The following is a 20,550-nucleotide window of genomic DNA, read 5'->3' on the forward strand; positions in this document are numbered from 1 at the left end:
ACTAAAGACATTCCAAAAACAACATTTAGAACTCATGCGGGTCATTATGAATTTTTGGTCATGCCTTTTGGCCTTACTAATGCACCTTCTACATTTCAAGGGTTGATGAATTCCATTTTCAAACCCTTTCTTAGAAAATTTGTGTTATTATGTTTTGATGATATACTAATCTACATCAAGTCTTGGAAGGATCATGTCCAACATGTTGACATGGTGCTCAAACTATTGGAGGAGACACAATTATATGCAAAAATGTCCAAATGTTTCTTTGGAGTACAAGAGGTGGAATACCTGGGTCATATTGTATCACATGAAGGTGTTAAGGTGGACCCTAGCAAAATTAAAACCATTAAGGAATGGAAAATCCCCACATCCATAAAGCATCTACGAGGATTTCTCGGGTTGACAGGGTATTATCGCAAGTTTGTTAAGAATTATGGGAGAATAGCAGCACCTCTAACAACATTATTGAAGAAAGATGCATTCTCATGGACTCCAGAAGTAACGAAGGCCTTTGAACATCTTAAAGAGGCAATGTACCAAGCACCAGTCTTAGCTACACCAGACTTCACAAAAACCTTTATTGTGGAATGTGATGCCTCAGGAAATGGAATTGGTGCTATTTTAATGCAAGAACAAAGACCCATTGCTTTAAAAACTCATCCAATCAAAGGAAAGTATTTACACAAAGCTATTTATGAGAAGGAAATGCTGGCAATGCTACATGCACTTAAGAAATGGCGACCCTACCTAATGGGAAGACACTTCAAGGTAAAAACAGATCATCATAGTTTTAAATACTTTTTGGAACAAAGATTATCTTAAGAAGAGCAACAAAAATAGGTCACAAAGATGTTGGGCTATGACTTTGAAATCATCTACAAAAAAGGGAAGCAAAATGTTGTGGCAGATGCACTCTCAAGAAAGGATGAGGATGTGGAAACATTTCTTTGTGCCATTTCTATTATCCAACTAGATTGGATAAATGAAGCAAGGGATGAATGGAAGAATGATGAGGAAGTGTGGGCACTCATTCAAAAGATACAACAAGATCCCAGTACATCTGATACATTTAGCTGGAAAAATGATTTGTTGTGGTACAAGGATCGATTATACCTATGTAAGAATTCCCAACTCAAACAAAAGATTCTTAGGGAATTGCACACCTCTCCCTTAGGAGGGCACTCAGGATTTCTAAAAACCTACCACAGGGTTAAGAAGGATTTTTTTTGGGATGGCCTTAAATCAGATATTCAAAAGTTTGTGGTAGAATGTTTGGTTTGCCAACAAAATAAAGTTGAAACAATTAAGACCCCAAGACTATTACAACCCTTATCCATTCCAAGCCAACGTTGGAAGGAGGTTTCAATGGATTTTATCACAACTTTACCCAAGTTTGAAGGAAAGAGTGTTATCATGGTGGTAGTTGACAGACTTACCAAGTATGCATACTTTTATGCATTATATCATCCATTTAAAGTGAGTACAGTTTCTACTACATTTATGGAAACAATTCAAAAGCTACATGGAAACACAAAGATTATTGTAAGCGACAAAGATCCCATTTTCACTGGAAATTTTTGGATAGAATTATTTTCTTGTCTTGGGACTAAGTTAGCTCATAGCTCATCTTATCATCCTCAATCTAATGGGAAAACTGAGATAGTAAACAAATGTTTGGCAGGATATCTTCATTGCTTTGTATCTGATAAACAAACACAATGGGTCAAATGGTTGCCTTTGGCTGAATGGTGGTATAACACTTCCTTCCATACTGCAACAAAAATGACCCCATTTATGGCGCTTTATGGATATCATCCACCATCCATCACATCATATTTAAGATAAAATTCTAAGGTTCAAGCAGTGGAAGATCACATCGAGCATCAGCAACAAGTTCTCCAACTCTTAAAGGATAACCTTACCTTGGTGCAAAATAGAATGAAACAACAGACAGATCAACATCGCAGCGAAAGAAGTTTTGATGTAGGTGATTGGGTATTCCTATGGCTACAACCATATAAACAAATGTCCCTCAAGCAAGCTAAGAAGGATAATAAATTATCACCAAATTATTATGGTCTGTACAAGGTGTTGCAAAAGATAGGTACTATGGCATACAAATTGGAACTTCCTGCAGCTTCCCGAGTGCACCCAGTTTTCCATGTTTCATGCTTAAAGAAGGTTATAGGTGACAAGATTCTAGTTCAAACAATATTGCCAGAACTTGATGAGGAAGGAAAAATCATATTGGAACCTGAAGCAGTCAAAGAAACAATAACTCGATAACTACGAAATCGACCAATTTCAGAGTATCTCATCAAGTGGAAGAACTTAGCCGTTGAAGATTCCACATGGGAGGATGAGAATTTTATACAGAAGCACCCAGGACTACTCAAGTGTTGAGGACAATACTTTTTTGAAGGAGAGGGGCATGTTAGGTCCCTATAATACTAGTGATTTCCCCATTACTATTGTCATTGTATCCCTTATTGTTATTGTTGTGCCCCTATTGTCCCCATATTGTTATTATTGTGCCCCATAGAATCCCACTATGTTATTTTTGTGCCTTTATATTATTATTGTTAGGTCGGCTTGGTTATATTGTGTCCCCTTAGACTCCTATATATGGAAAGGAGGTTTTGTCATTTGAATCATCCAAGAATTGTTCATTTGTGTAATGTAAAGGAGGTTTCCCCCTAGAAGAGGCTGAATTCCAAGGCGTTGATCTATCTTTTTATCTTTTTGTGAGGTGGTTTCCTAACAAATTTCCCTTTTATAAAAATTTTAGGCAAATAATACCCTTGAACTTGTCCTTAAAAAACTCCCATTACACTTCTATAATGTCCATACCCAATTGTGGTAGAAGTGTCTTCCACCATAACAATGTGTTTCCTTTTCTAGCCATGCTTCAACTACTTTGATCATTCATAGACCCTAAAAATTCCATAAATTTTAAATTCTCCAAATGTTATGAAACCAGCTCACAAAAAGATAGAAAAGATAGATCAACTCCTTAGAAATAAGCCTCTTCGAGGGGGCAACCTTCTTTGCATTACACAAATGAACAATTCTTGGATTATACAAATGACAACACCTCCTTTCTATATATAGGAGTCTAAGGGGTCATAATATAATTAGAGCCGACATAAAAATAATAATGTAAGGGCACAACAATAAAAATAGTGGGCTTCTATGGGGCATAATAAAAACAATATGGGGACTACATGGGCACAAAAATATAATAAGAGGGTTGTACTAATAACAATAAGGGGTTACACTAGTAGTGAAGGGACCTAACATGCCCCTCTCCTTAAAAAAGTGTTGTCCTCAACACTTGAGTAGTTTTGGATGATTCTGTATAAAATTCTCATCCTCCCATGTGGAATCTTCAGCGAGTAAGTTCTTCCACTTGATGAGATACTCTGAAATTGATTGATTTCGTAGCCGTCGATTTCTTGTTTCTGTGACTGCTTCAGGTTCCAATATGATTTTTCATTCCTCGTCGAATTCTGGAAATATTATTTGAACTAGGATCCTTTGCAACTTTTGAATGAGTGGCCACACTTCTTCATCATTCTTCCATTCATCCCTTACTTCATTTATCCAATCTGGTTGGATAATAGAAATAACACAAAACAATGCTTCCACATCCTCATCATTTCTTGAGAGTGCATCTGCAACAACATTTTGCTTCCCTTTTTTGTAGATGATTTCAAAGTCATAACCCAACATCTTTGTGACCCAGTTTTGTTTCTCTTCAGAGGATAATTTTTGTTCTAAAAAGTATTTAAGACTATCATGATCCGTTTTTACCTTGAAGTGTCTTCCCATTAGGTAGGGTCGCCATTTCTTAAGTGCATGTAGTATTGCCAACACTTACTTCTCATAAATATCTTTGTTTAAATACTTTCCTTTTATTGGACGACTTTCGAAAGAAATGGGTCTTTCATCTTGCATTAAAACAACACTAATTCCATTTCCTAAAGCATCACATTCCACAATAAAGGTTTTTGTGAAGTCCAGCGTAGCTAAGACCGGTGCTTGGCACATTGCTTCTTTAAGATGTTCGAAGGCCTTTGTTGCTTTCAGAATCCATGAAAATGCATCTTTCTTCAAGAATGTTGTTAGAGGTGCTGATATTCTCTCATAATTCTTAACAAACTTGTGATAATACCCTGTCAACCCGAGAAATCCTTGCAGATGCTTTATGGATGCAGGGATTTTCCATTCCTTAATGGCTTTAATTTTGCTGGAGTCTACCTTAACACCTTCATGAGATACAATATGATCCAGATATTCCACCTCTTGTACTCAAAAAAAACATTTGGAGATTTTTTCATATAATTGTTTCTCCTCCAATAGTTTGAGCACCCTGTCAACATGTTGAACATGATCGTTCCAAGACTTTTTGTAGACTAGTATATCATCAAAAAATACTAACACAAATTTTCTAGGGAAGGTTTTGAAAATGGAATTCATCAAACCTTGAAATGTATAAGGTTCATTAGTAAGGCCAAAAGGCATGACCAAAAATCCATAATGACCCTCATGAGTTCTAAATGCTATTTTCAGAAAGTCTTCATTCTTCATTCTGATTTGATGATATCCTGAACGAAGATCCAACTTGGTGAGGTAAATTGATCCATTCAATTCATACAATAATTCATCAATGACAGGAATGGGAAATTTATCTTTGATAGTGAGCTTGTTGAGCTCCCTATAATTCGAACACATGCACCATGATCCATCCTTCTTGTGCACCAATACTACAGGAGTAGAGAAAGAACTTTGACTAGGTTGAATTACACCAGCCTCTAGCATTTCTGCAACCATACGTTCAATTTCACTCTTTTGGGCATAGGGATATTTGTACGACCTGATGTTTGGAGGAACACTTCCTGGAATCAAATGAATGGCATGATCATGGTCACAAATAGGTGGGAGGCCTTTCAGAGTCAAATACCTTGGAATGATTGTCCAAGACTTTTTGGAGATCTGGAGAAATAGATGATTTCGATGTGGGAACCTATAGCAAATATAATTGTGCAATTCTGTCTCGTTGTTCCTTCTTTAGAAGCTTTGTCATACTGTTAGAGCTGATTATATTTCCCGGTTTCCCTGTAATACCCTTTAATTCAACTTCCTTTCCTTCCGCACAAAATTTCATGAAAAGTTCTTGAAAATTAAAAGCTATTGTACCCAAAGATTGTAGCCCTTGGACTCCTAGTACAACATCAACACCACCCATTAGAATGGAAAGCATTGGGATATTCAATACATATTCTCCCATGGATAGCTTGATATTATGGGACTTTCTAGAGCAATTTATGGTTCCTCCACTTGCAACTATCACTTGACACTTTGGTGTTGGGTATAGGAAGCAATTCAATTCCTTGGCTATCTTACAATGAATAAAATTATGCGTATTTCCTGAATCAATCAACACTATTACCTTTTTCTTCTTGATATGTACTTCTATCTTGATAGTTTGAGGAGTGGTAATTCCGACGAATGCATTACAAGATATGGTCAGATTCATTTCTTCTTTCTCGATGTTATCTTTCACTTCTTGAACCTTTTTCTTCTTGATATGTCCTTCTATCTTGAGAGTTTGAGGAGTGGTAATTCTTTCCAATTCTTTACAAGATATGTTCAGATTCATTTCTTCTTTCTCTGGGGTTGGTTCCTGGTGTATATCCTCTTCTTTTGATGTTTCTTGATCCTTTTCTTCCTTTTCATAATCTATGTAAAATAATTTCTTCTCAGCACACTTATGACCTTTAGTGTATTTGCTATCACAAATGTAACAAATTCATTTTTCTCTTTTTTCTTCCAATTGTTGTTGTGTAAACCTTGTAGGTTATGGAAGGCTAGAAGAAAAAACACTTCCATATTTATAGTTGTGAGTGGTAGGATTCCTTGTTTCCATAATTCTGCTTTCAATTTCTCTTGCCAACCTGAATGCCTTCTCTAATGAATTAGGTTCATAAAGACTAACCTCATGTTGAATGTTATCCTTTAAAGTCCCTATGGAGACATCAATCCTTTTCTTCTCTGGAATATCATTTACCCTTATATTCAATTTTTTGAAATCCTCAATGTGCTCTGCCATTGAAACCTTTTGTTTGAGATTTATCAATTGGCTAAAGAAGGTGTTACTCTTTGTATCCTCATAATGTGCTATCATTTCTTCCATGAAAATTGACCAAGTGACAAGTGCTTTACGAGAACACAGCCCTTTATACCATTAAAATTTATCGGGTTCTAAATATGAAGATGCAATACGTACCTTTTGTAATATTTGCACCTAATGTAGATCAAAATATTGCTCGATCTTTAGTATCCAATTTACCGGATCCTTGCCGTCAAACTTCCTCATATTGCATTTTCTTTATTTTAGGAGCTTGATCTTGCCATGACTGTAACTCTGTAATTTTGGATTTTCCAGTTTTGAAATCGCTACCTGTAGTAGCCCTTTGTGTCCTCTTTCCAATGCCACCAGTCTGATCGAAATTGGATTCTCCAAGAAAGAGTTATGCACAATCTCCCAAGATGACCTGATTATATACCTTTTCAGAAGAGATAACTTGTATGAAGTGCCACGTGTCCCTATTTTGACCTTTGGATCTGAAAAATATAAATAGGAAACTATAGTCTGTCCTCTTTCTTAAATTCTTACGAAATTTCAATCTGATGCTCAGAGAGAAAGTTATGACGATTTTCCCAAGGTCACCTATTTAATATGTAATTCAAGAGTACAAAAACCATAACTTTCTCAGATCATATATCCTAAAATTTAGCGAGAAAAGGTCTGAAATTTGGACCCAAGGTTCAGCGAGATTGCTTCTCAAATGGGTTTTTGTTTTAGCTTCTAAAACGTCGCAGAAAAAAAGTGATAATGAAAATTCCGCGATGACCTGTTTGGAGCAGCGAAACCCTTGAATCCAAAGCTTTGATACCAAATGTTATGAAAACAACTCACAAAAGATAGAAAAGATAGATCAATGCCTTAGAAATAAGCCTCTTCGAGGGGGCAACCTCCTTTACATTACACAAATGAACAATTCTTGGATTATACAAATGACAACACCTCCTTTCTATATCTAGTAGTCTAAGGGGTCATAATATAATTAGAGCCGACATAACAATAATAATGTAAGGGCACAACAATAACAATAGTGGGCTTCTATGGGGCACAATAATAACAATATGGGGACTACATGGGCACAACAATTAATAAGGGGGTTGTACTAATAACAATAAGGGGTTACACTAGTAGTATAGAGACTTAACACTAACTCCCTATGCATATGGTTGCTAGTTTGGTTTTTTGGACCCTTTTGCATGCATTGATGTTCCTCCCTAATCCCATTCTAAGTGGTTCATTAAGGTGTCTGACATTATTTGAAAAGAACACATCATGTTTAATACTTCTCCTATACAAATTTGTTTCTATTCTAGCACATTCTCTTCATCTCTAGGAGGGGTTATGGGAGTAGTCTGTGAAGTAAGCAAAATACTACATCCTCTTGTAGCTCTACGCCTTCCTCTTCCTATTCTATCAATAATACCTATCACGACAATAATTAAACTCATACTAATTCATCATAAAACTATCGACAAAATGCAAAAATTATAATGGTTCCATGGCTCCAGTGCACAAACCATGCTTTGATACCACATGTAATGCTCATTGTGATAACCTTAAAATTTTACTTTTTTTTAATAAAAAAAAAATATATATTTAGTATATCTAAAATAAATTTTCAAATTAATGTGTCTATTTAATAGTTGTCTAAAACTATATGACCAACCAATAAAAAATTTCAACAACTAAATATACACATCATACCATTTATAATAAACCCATTATAAATCCTCTCCTTATCCCATATATAAGTATGATTCTATTACAATAACTATATGATAACTAATTATTAATGAACTATATAATTTCCTACTCAATTAAATGCCAAAATCATTTATAATCTATAGTAACAATTTAATTATTATGTTATAAAATGGATTATTCTAAGTCACCACTTATTATAAAATATGCATTACACTGTGATGATATATATATATATATTTATGATAACTTCTAATACACATGTGATAACTTCTAATACACATGTGTTTTGCAGTGGGGTTTAAAGAATTAATTTTCTCTTCACAATTTTTTACTCAACTCTTTTTACATAATCACATATTGTTATTTCATAGAACAAAATTCAAGTTACCCACATTTAAAATGATTGGATAGTTCTAAGAACATAAGTACATATATATTAAAGAAAAATGTTAATTACTCTAAACCATTTAGTCTTATTAATCTTAATTTAAATATATATATATATATATATATATATATATATATATATATATAACAATCTATTAAATCATATTGTAAGTCTATTATTTATTCTAACTAAATTATAATGATACAAACACTGAGAATTAAGTCAACGATTTATCACTACATATTATAAGATTAAAAAATTAAATAAAAAGGAAATATAAAATGAAATGCATTGTGTTGGAAATGTTGGTTTCATTGATGTCAAAGATAGGATAATATTACATGTATCAAAGATAAAAATTGGAAAATGAAGGTTGTTGGAAATATTGGTTTTGGACTTTTGATGCCCAGTTTGGATACCCTATATTTGAAGACATTTTTACTCTAATTTCCTAGCTCAAATTGGAGATATGATATGTGGTTGGAACTCTTATTTTGATACAATTATAATGGTATATATAACTCCCTCTAACTCCATATGAATAAGAAGATATGAAATATTTCATCAGGATGACCCAACCAAAATACAAGCTATCAAACCCAACCAGTTTTACAAGTTGGATCCATAAATGACCTTAGAAACACTATAAATAATGGGTATATGAGTACATTTGAAGTTCATCCAAGAAAAAACATATTGGAGATGTGCAAGAGGAGATGAGGAATATTTTTGGGGTGATTTTTGGAGCTTAAATTTGGAAGCAAAAATGTGATTTATGGGGTGAATGAGTCATTGTTAGGTCCCTATAATACTAGTGTAGCCTCCACATTGTTATTGTTGTGCCCCCATAGAAGACCACTATTTTTCTTGTTGTGCCCCATAGAAAGACCATTATTTTTATTGTTGATCCCTTACATTATTATTATTATGTAGGCCCTAATTATATTTTGACCCCATAGGCTCCTATATATACCAAGGATGTCCTGTCATTTGAATCATCAAATAATTTTTCATTCATGTTGTGTAAAAGGAGGTTTTCCCCTCGAATACGCTTATTCTCAAGTCATAGAACTATTTTTTCTTCTAATTTTTTATCTAGTTACATAACATTTGGTATCAGAGTTTTGGATCCTAGGGCTTCGCTACTTCAAACAGGTCATCTTGGAATTTTCACAATAAAGTTTTTCATATGAGGCTTTAGAATGTGAAAATTTTATCACATGGATTAGAAATCATGGTGAACTTAGTGTAAAAATTGTTAAACACACATGGACAGATCCCAAGGTCTCTTGGACTCCTTTTGTCTATTCGGCTTCCACACTAACCCATTGAGGATTAGGTGTCCAACATTCCCTCCCTTAATCCGAAGGGTTATGTATGAGTCCAAGAAGAGAGCTGTAATACAAAATGTGCAAAAAATGCATGGCAGCACTAGGCTGAATGTGCTCTATGAAATGTTGGTATAAAGGGCGGTGGTTTAAGGATGACCACCAACACTGGAACGCTTAGTGCAGTTCCCGGAACTCTTCCAAAATTGGCAAGAAACTGAAGTTTTCTGCTAGAGGAAGTGATCCTATTGTTTTAAAGAGAGAAACCTTCAACCATAAAAGGGAGGTCTCACCCCGCATAAAAGGTAAAACTTCAACCTGAAAAGGGAAGTCTCAACCTGTGATGGTTTAAGGATAACCAACAACTCTGGAATGTTTAATGCAATTCCTGGAACTCTTCCAAAACTGGCAAGAAGCTGGAGTCTTCTGCTAGAGGAAGCGTTCTCAATTTTGTTCCTGGAATTCTTCCAAAACTGGCAAGAAGCTGAAGTCTTCTGCTAGAGGAAGTGTCCCAGATTGCCAACTGAAGGCATGTTCACGGGCGTCTTTGTCTCTGGCTACAACTCTGAAACTGGTGTGGCAGGTTGTGGCTCAGGCTCACTTGATGTGGCTTTGAAGCTTGTAGATGACCATCATTTCCCCCCCTGTCAGATACAAGGTGAGATGATGGAGAAAATTCAACTGCAAGACTTTTCAATACTCTGGAACAAGTTCTGACATGTGTTTGGAATATCTTCTTGGCTGTTGATGCCCATTGCCAAGAAGCGATCCATCCAAGATGAATCTTTGTTCTTGCAGGATGTTTGTTTTTGAAGCATCTGTTTGAAGAATGACTGGTTTTATGACAGTGCTTACATGGATGAAGATCAAAACAATGATCTTTCAAATGGCCAACTCGGTCACAGTGTTGGCATTTCACGATCTGTTGTTGTTGTTGTTTTGTTGCTGTGGAAGAGGGGCAGAATCTGGAACAGCTGGAGGTAAACTGTCATGAGGAGCAGGTGAACTGTCATGAATGAATCCATCACTCTGAAACTGAATGGGCTTGGCATAGTCTGGAATATGAAAGGACAAGTCCTTGTCATATCCAAGACCAGTTCTGTGCTTGTTGTGGACAAGCTGTTCCCAAGGTCTGATGATGGGCTTAGGAAGTGCAGACTGAGTTTCTGCATCTGCATTTAACTTTGCTGCTTTATCTGAATGAACTGTAACATTATTGACTCGCTGTTTATGGGAGTCTGTTTCAATCTTCTGAACAGAAACAGGTTCAAAATGATGACTCCACTTGTGTAATTCTTCCTGCTGTAGCTTTGTCTCAAGCTGCAAAAACTCTATTTTTTCTTGTGCATTTTGCATACATTTTTGAATGTCAGCAATAATTTCTTTATTGATTATGATTGCACTGTCAGCAGTGGATGCGATTAGAGTTCTCAATAACTCTAATATTCTTTCAAGCTTAGCCATTTTTCTACACCTTAAAAAACCTCCAAAATCCCACAGAAAAAATGTCAGCTGCTAATATTACACAAGAAAGCCCTGTAGCTTAACGGAAAAAAACCAACCAGAGATATCTTGAAACTATGAAAATTATACAAATATCACCGAGTCCTTCTATATTTAGCCAACAGTTACTCAAATCCTCTAATATTTTGAAGAAATCCCTCGACTGCTGCAAAACTATCAGCTGCTAAATATCTTTAAGCTACACAAAGAAAATCCTGCAGATTAAAGACAAACGCAGGGCAAGCGCTGGTGGCTTAATGAGCAGACTATTGCAACTATGGCACTTTTCATTGCATCCACAACAAATATTTTAGTTCCAAAATATGGCGGCAAGATTATTGATATTGTCAGCAGAGATTTGAGAACGGAAGAAGAGAAAGCAGATTTATTTCGACATCTTATTAACCAAGAGATCGCATTCTTTGATGTCACATGAACTGGGGAAAGATTCTACCGAATTTTACCCTCAGCAATACACCAGCTGCTTCAGAAATGTGGTCGAGTTGCCACAGAGATTGACCACTTGCCTCGAATGTGCCTCGAGCAGCCTTACATTAGTTCGGCCCGAACTACCTTCAAAAAGTCACCCACGCTGCCTCAGGAGGTAGTCACATTGCCTTAGAGTAAGGCACCAAACTCAGCCAAAATGCCTTAGGGAGACCGAAGTGTTGTGGAGCTGCTCACTACAAAAGCCAGGATACCAAATCCAGCGGCAATTCAGTCTTGAAATATACTGTATTTTGACAGGCAAAAATAATACAGAAGTGGCATTTTTTATCACATCAAAATAGCCATTGTCTACACCTCCATTGTTGTTGAACATCATCAATTGTCATCTTCATAAACTACAGGCACCAACTCAGCAAATCAAAAGAAATGGTTTTCCACGAACACTAGAATCCCTTCATTGATCATAATACAATCTTAGCCACTAGCGCCCAGTTTTTGCTCTCTTCATGCCAACATTGTTAAAAGGAGATACACTTCCACTCATATGAGGACTATCCTCTCTTAAAGTACCATTCAGCATGGCCAATTCTCGTAACTGTTGTTTTTTTTTTTTGAAATAATCATGAGACTCATCCACAGGCTTCAAAAGATCATCTATAATTTCAAATGCTTGTTTCATGCGGGCATCAATGCTCTGAGCACGATGCTCTGTTACAGAGGAAAGGGAATCGAAGAAACGGAAATCTCCCTTGGGATGACTACCAATCGATGAAATTCACCCAATGTATCATAAATGAAACACTTCGTCTCGACAACTTTGCTCCAGGGGCTTTCAGAGAAGCGAAAGAAAATTACAATACAAAAAAACCCAGCAGTTCGATCAGTTTTATTTTAGGAAAAAATGATAACCTGTGGATGCCCAAAGCGACCAGAACATAGGCCAAGAGGGCTTGTTCTGCAGAACGAGGAAAGTCCGTGGAGGGCTCTGCCCGGACAAACAAGGGTTACTGCACCATCACCGGAGATCGACATCGAGGAGAGGCCGCGTGAGGAGCCATGCTACCCTTACTGCATACGGCAACCCCGAACCACTACCAAACACAGGGATATATGGCTTGCTTGAGCTGCATGCGGACTTGAAAACACGAGCTCACTCATGATACATTAAAAATCAATTCTGCATATTGTTACCTAACCATCGCACTAAACAGGAATCTGTCACAATGGTTACATGCCAGCTGCTAATTCAAACCGCTCCATGCCTGATGCATTGCATTGCTCACAGCAACCTTTCTATACACCATTTCCTTGATTTCACACTGTTGACTAAATCATTCGTCCCGTCAAATTTTGCTACTGGTGTGATACTCTATAGATTGGGTTCTGATACATATATCAACATCACGATAACGCGCAGGTGTGCATAATCTGCGCACAATCATATTGCAGTTTTCATGGAGAAGCTATAGCGTGAGTCTTGGCTGTATTCCTGGTGGCAGAGATGACAAATAAGCTGGAAGTACAAAAACCCATATATTTGCTGTTAACATGTTTGATGACTTCGATAAATACATGAAAGTATCAAATGGGTGGATTCCTCCAGAAACAAAGGCCTATACACCTGTGGAAAATTTACAACAATGGCTAACAGACGACAAAGGACGTGATCAATTTGTTATTCGTGCTAACACAGACACTGAAGTTTATTGGAATGATCCTAGACAACTCAGACCAGAACTAGTCTACCGACGTGGATAATGGACTGAAAGCTTTGTCCAGTGGTTATCTCCTGGAACTTACCTCACAGCAGTGCACAGGCAGGGAGCAGCTATTTGGGGAGGTGCTACAACCTTTAAACGTCTGATGCGATTTGCACATCCGCAGGTAAAATTGATAGATTTCTCTTCTAGTGAAAATTCTTGGTTACTTACAGCAGTCGCGAGCCAAGTAATCCTCGAGACACACAGAGGGTTACCCTCAACATTTTTGACGTGAGGACTGGTAAAGTATTGAGAGAGTTTAATGGAAGTGCTAATGATTTTGCAACTGGTGGAACTGGTGGAAATGGAAATGTAGTATGATATCAAATCTATCCGGCAGGTCGGACCAGAGTTCAACTCAATCAACGGAGCAGCGTTACAAATTCAGGGAAGCGCAGAGGTCATAATTAATGAAATGGCCAGACGAACAGTGGACGTTGCAAAGAAAGAGCGCTGACAATTGCAGAGAATGCCCAAAAATGAGAAAATGCGTTTTTGACAGAGGCCAAATTAGTGGAGAGTTAGGTCATGCAGGCAATTAGAGCACTCAAGTTCTGGCAAGTAGGATAGAGCCAATAGAGAAAAACTGACAAAACAGTGGCTCAAATTGGAGCAGGGTCAGAATTCGCCCGCTCTGATACCATGTTAAACACACATGGACAGCAAGAGAAAATATGAAAGATAAAACATGCAATACAATTTTATTAACATGAGATATACATTTATAGTACAATATGTGACTCTTGGGTTTCAGATCCCAAGGTCTCTTGGACTGCTTTGGTCTATTCGGCTTCCACACTAACCCATTTAGGATTAGGTGTCCAACAAAAATTTCAGATCTTGGTTTGCTATATTTTCATAGTTATTGTCCAAGGCTTTTAGGGTTTCTGCGTGCTCCAGAATTCAGTCTCAAACAGGAAACCTAGGGAAAACAACATAACTTTCTCTTCGAGCATCCGATTTTAATTTTGTAAATAGTTACTAAATTTGAATGGAATTTAGTTTCTTTGGGAAAAATTTCAGGGCCAAAGGTCATAAAGGTGACACGTGGTAGTCCATACAAGTCCATAATCCAGTCACCCTGGGAGAATTTGCATAGATTTCTCTTGAAGAATCCAATTTAAGTCTAAGTTGCGGGGTTTGAAAGAAGACACATAAAAATACCTCAGGACAAACTTTCATACGTTGGGATGTTGAAATTACAGAGATGCAATGTTGGCATTATGGCTAATGTGTTGTCCTTGATGACAACCTACTTGATAAAGATGTTGGAAATAATATTGAGAGGGGGGGGGGGGTGAATCAGTATTATCAAATCAATATAACTTTTTCATTTCCATATTAAGATTCATATACGCTACTTTAGTTAAGGCAAACCGCGTGTATACGCAACTATGTGTAATGCAACAAGCGTATATCTAGTAAACTTATGATTCAGTTAATCCATTAAATTTTTGATCTTTAGTTAGTGCATATGAACAGTAAATAGGTGTAGTAAAATAGAATAGATCATCATACCCAAGAATCACACATGAACACCATGATGTAAGGTGGAAACCCAATGTGGGTGAAAACCACCTGCTGCAAGTCGTCTCAATCTTCTTTTAATAAGAAACTTCTTTTTACAATGATTCTGTACTGGCACAATCTTATACCAGTACGCAGGCTGCTACATGCAGAAGGCTACTACCTTCTCTCGTTCTCTAGCTTCTCCTGGAAGGGAGCTACAACTCCCTTAGCTCTTGTATTAGTCGATCCTTTTACTAGTACGTAGGTGTCGGCCTACTGAATGCTCCAACCTTCACTCGTTTTCCAGCTGCTACTGGAAGGGAGCTACCACCCCCTTAGCTCTTGTATTAGCTGATGTACTAGTACGTAGGTGCCGACCTATAGAAGGCAACAACATTCTCTTTCTTCCTCCAGGTACCACATTTCATAAATTTTCAGACTGGATACTCCTGAAGCACAACACCATAATCTGAAGGCCACGTTTCATCCAATTTTCATACTGGGCCCATCAATATCATTGAAGCACACAATCAATCAACACTAGCATCATCAATCTCTGAATCACCCAATTCTGAATCACTGAAACCCTGTCAACAAAATGCAGTCACCAGAACACAGAGCAGAACACTGAACTCTGCAACAATATTCAGAACCAACTGTATCATCAAAAATCATGCATCAGAGTGCATACGCTACTTGGAAGAGCCGAACCAGCGTGTATACACAACTTCACCAAAGCGAACCAGCATATCTGTCATCAATTACTTACTTAAAACTTCGCTGCACTTCCTAACTTCAGACATACCCAGATCATTACATATATAAGGATAATACATAAGTTAGCAACCAGATCTAGTCCATCAGATCACATAAAGATAAGTCATTATGATCCTGATCCATTATAGATCTCATCCATCAACACTGAAGCTAAACACAATCAACCAAACTGAATATGCAGATTACTAACACCAGTAAACAGTCATCAGAACTTATCAACAACTACAAACACCTGTAACTTCAAACATCATAACTCATATGGTATACGCTACTTAGATGTATCTAACCTGTGTATGTATGTGCTTTTATCATAGTCAACTAGCGTATATGTCTATAAATATTCATTCATGATTTGCAGCTATTCCAAACTTGAGTTATACCCAGATCATAACATTTATAGAAAATTACATGCGTCAGTATACAGATCTAGACTAAACAAGATCAAACCGTATAGAGATGATTCATTCCAAGCCATTAGATCCCGATCTATCCTTAGATCTTGTTTTCCATCAACCATTGAGATTCCTCCTTAGCTTAGATCAAGCAAAGCATCATGAACCCATAACCTGCATACTGGATCTCATACTTCATCAGATATTCAAGACTTTCTCAATGCCTTTGCCTAATGATTTTCTTCTCCTTTTATAGTCTTAGGCCTTACTCAATACCATGGTCCAAAACCATTTAGAACCAATACTAGGGACCCAATACCTGGGTTCAACACTTTGGACATAATACCAAGGACCAAATACCATAGGTCTAAATACCACGGACCCAAAAATAAGCTTTCCCACATGTACGCGCTTTTCCGTGCATGAAAGTGTGTGCATATGCATACGCGACTTTTGATCAGCAATCCTGCGTGTATACGCGCCTTTGTATATAGTGAACCTGCGTGTATACACTACTTGGTATATAGCGAACCTACGTATATACGCAACTTGGTATATAGTGAACTTGCATGTGTACACGACTTGATATATAGTGAACCTGCGTATATACTTTTCTTTCTTCATTCTTTGTAGTTTGATCATCAATTCTTTGCTACTGACTTGCTGCACTATGATCTGTCATTTGTGTGAGTTGCCATCAAGGACAACACTTGTATCATAATGCCAACAATCTCCCCCTTTGGACTTGATGGCAAAGCTAACTTGCCATACTGAGAACTGTCATCTTAATGAGTTGTCATTGTTCATTACATCTGAACTGATCCCATGTATTATGTCACATCTGATATCTCTTCTGTAGATTCATCTAGTTATATATAAGTGAGTTGTTCTTCTACAAGTGGATTTCCATCAAGTACAACATATGCCTCATAATTCCAACAATATCCCCCTTTAGACTTGATGGCAACAACACCAAATCACTCTCCCCCTTTGACATCAAGGGCAAAGGGCGGACCAAGATATTCTCTTTCCTTGATAAACATTCCGCTGTCCATACTCCCCCTGAGTACCTGCTAAAATCTCTGAATGAGCTCCCCCTTTGTATATGCCAAGGTGTACCAATCTGTCCATGCTCCCTCTGAGTACATGCTGAAATCTCTGCTCTGCTGAAGTGTGCTGTTCATGCTCCCCCTGACTGTAAGCAAGGTCTGCAAAAAGATGTTCTACAAGAAGAACATGACTCTATCATAAATGACCTTCTCTACCAAATACCAATAGTTTATACATGACTGAAATATTACATCATCCTTCCCATGCATAGTGGGGGTACAAATTAAAACATATGACCAAAAGGGATTCATCAAATGACTACAATAGATAGAGACAAAATATTACATCATGAGTCTTGATATGACCTTTACATGACATTTATAACAGAGACCAAACATCTAAATAAGATCATGATAGTCATCAGCAACTATCATACACAATGTATGATCTACTCCATAATCATCTGACAACAACATCTAGACCAGCAACCTGTATATGTTCATTAGTGTATAAGTCATCAACCTATAACAAGGTATGTCTGCATCAACTCATCCTTTTGAACATAATTCTGCATATGACATACAACATCATTCATAGTATATCATATGTGAAAAGCACCATAGCCATCTCATCAACATCAAGATCTGCATGATCCAAGTATCATCACTTGGGAACATCTGCATCAATCAACATATGTAAGTATCAACCTATCATCATATAGGTAAGAACTCATCATCATCATGTCTCCAAAAATGAAACTTTGAGTAATCATTCATGTATCCAGCACTATGTATCTTGAGTTCAAGATCATTTGTCAAGACTTCTTGATATCAGCAACAATCCTCATCCATGTGAGCACCAAGAACTATAGGAATCCTGCATCATAACTGTATTATATGATCTTTATGCATATGACGACAACAACATATGAGTGACTCATCATCAAGTAATGAAGATGTGTATTCAAGCTTTGTACTTCTCCTTATCCTTATGAAGATCACCATGTAAGCACCATATATGCATCATCAGAGAATCAACCACAAATCTGATCTGAACATCAACTATGTAACCCCAAGAATCATATGAGATTTTGTCATGGACAACTCATAACCATATCATAGCAAGATATATCATTTAGCCATATAAGCATCATCACCAAGGACTACTAACCATAATGCCAACAATGCATTATTAAAAGCATATGCTCCCCCTGAACCTGTGCCATCTTGCTTACTGTCAGATCTGATCATGCATATATCACCAAGAAGTATCAAGGCATCATCATCATTAATTTAGGATCAAAACACTTTTAAACATCTTACAAGTGTCAAGACATTTCCACACATCATCAACAGATTGTAACCATTATCAAACAGAGCAAATAATGGACTGAATCATATCAGACCCTTTTTCCTGAGCCTGTCCCTACTGCTTTTCCTCAAACTAACATATACGCGACTGTGCAGTAACTAACTCGCGTATACACGTGACTTCCCTTTATGAAACTTGCGTATGAGATTTAGGACACTGAAATTTTACACTTTCCCTTTGAGTCTGTTATGTCTGTATATTGTGCTGTGCCACATCTTTCTGACTGTACTTCCTTCTTCTTCCATATCTTCAAGTGTGATGATGTTTTCTCCTTTTGGTATGGTGCCCATACTTTGTTCCTACATTCCTTTGTTATATGTCCAAGCTTGTTACATGCATAACATCTTACATGTTTCATATTCCTTCTATAGCAATCAACAGCTCTGTGACCAAACATATTGCAAGCAGAACAATATCCCTTAAAGTACCTGGAACGTGATGATCTTTCTATGCGATGGTCTTGAACCATTCTTCTTCTGCATCTGGCTGCAACATGTCCAAGATTATGACATACATAACATTCAACATTATTCATCGGAGGAGTAAAAGATTTTCTTTGAAGAATTTCTTTCCTTGGCTGTTGATGGGGTTGTCCTCTCATCTCCTTGTTGATTATTTTAGATTTCTCATTAGAGTTCCTTGCCTCTCCTTGTGAGCTAGATTCATCTTCAACAGATTCATAAAAACCAAGGCCAGTTTTGATAGCAGGAGACCTTTGACTACTAAGAATATCATCCAAGATCTTAGTACTATCTTGAAATCGTAAGAGCTTATCCTTTTCTTCTAAGTTATCTTTTAGAATATTTACCTCAACCTGATGTTGCTCCTCCTTTTCATGATACTGCTTCGTCATGTTTTCTTCAGATTTTCTTCCTTCTTCCAATTGATGTCTTAGATCAAGAACTTCATTTTCTTGTTTTTCAAGAGCTTGGAGTAGTTCTTTATTATGCTTATTTGATTCTTCAAGATCTTCTTTTAGCGAGAGGATCGTAGCTTCAAGACCTTCATAGTAACTGGATCTATCTCTGAGTTTCTTGATTGTTGTGCTCCTTTCATTGACTTCATTTCTTAATGATGTCACTTCATCCTGCAACTTTTGACATTGATCTTCCTTGTCCTTGAATAACTTCCTTACCTTGTTTCCTTCCTCTAGTTGAGCTTTTAGTTTGGTAGCTTATTCTTTGAAGGCACATTCCCTTTTGTTCAATAGATCTTGTTGATCTCTAATTTTGTCTGTAAGCCTTTTAAATTCTGCCTCCATTTGATATATTTCTTGCTCACCCATAAGAGCAAATTCAGTTGTTTCGCTATCACTTTCATCATCTTCAAATGGATGGATAAATGTATCACCAGAGGATAACAAATTCATACCTGATAGTTCTTTTGCTTGTTCATCTTCATTCTAAAGTGATTCTGAATCTGAAGTGCTTCTTCCACATATTCCCCAATCGATTCTCCCACTGTCATAGCTCTTCTGAGATGTCTTCTTCTTCTTAGGTGCTTTCTTCTTAAGATTCTTTCCCATTGTTCTACGGATCTCCTTCAAGCGATCAAGCTTCTACCAAAGGACCTGCTCTGATACCAATTGTTGGAAATAATACTGAGAAGGGGGGGGGGGTGAATCAATATTATCAAATCAATATAACTTTTTCATTTCCATATTAAGATTCATATACGCTACTTCAGTTAAGGCAAACCGCGTGTATACGCAACTGTGTGTAATGCAACAAGCGTATATCTAGTAAACTTATGATTTAGTTAATCCATTAAATTGTTGATATTTAGTTAGTACATATGAACAGTAAACAGGTGTAGTAAAACAGAACAGATCATCATACCCAAGAAGCACACATGAACACCATGATGTAAGGTGGAAACTCAATGTGGATGAAAACCACCTGCTGCAAGTCATCTCAATCTTCTTTTAATAAGAAACTTCTTTTTACAATGATTCTGTACTGGCGCAGTCTTATACTAGTACGCAGGCTGCTACCTGCAGAAGGCTGCTACCTTCTCTTGTTCTCCAGCTTCTCCTGGAAGGGAGCTACAACCCCCTTAGCTCTTGTACTAGCCGATCCTTTTACTAGTACGTAGGTGCTGGCATACCAAATGCTCCAACCTTCACTTGTTTTCCAGCTGCTACTGGAAGGGAGCTACCACCCCCTTA

Source organism: Pinus tabuliformis, chromosome 1_2, assembly GCF_031772625.1.
Source record: "Pinus tabuliformis cultivar Carrire ecotype Pingquan chromosome 1_2, CPIR1, whole genome shotgun sequence".
Taxonomy (NCBI): domain Eukaryota; kingdom Viridiplantae; phylum Streptophyta; class Pinopsida; order Pinales; family Pinaceae; genus Pinus; species Pinus tabuliformis.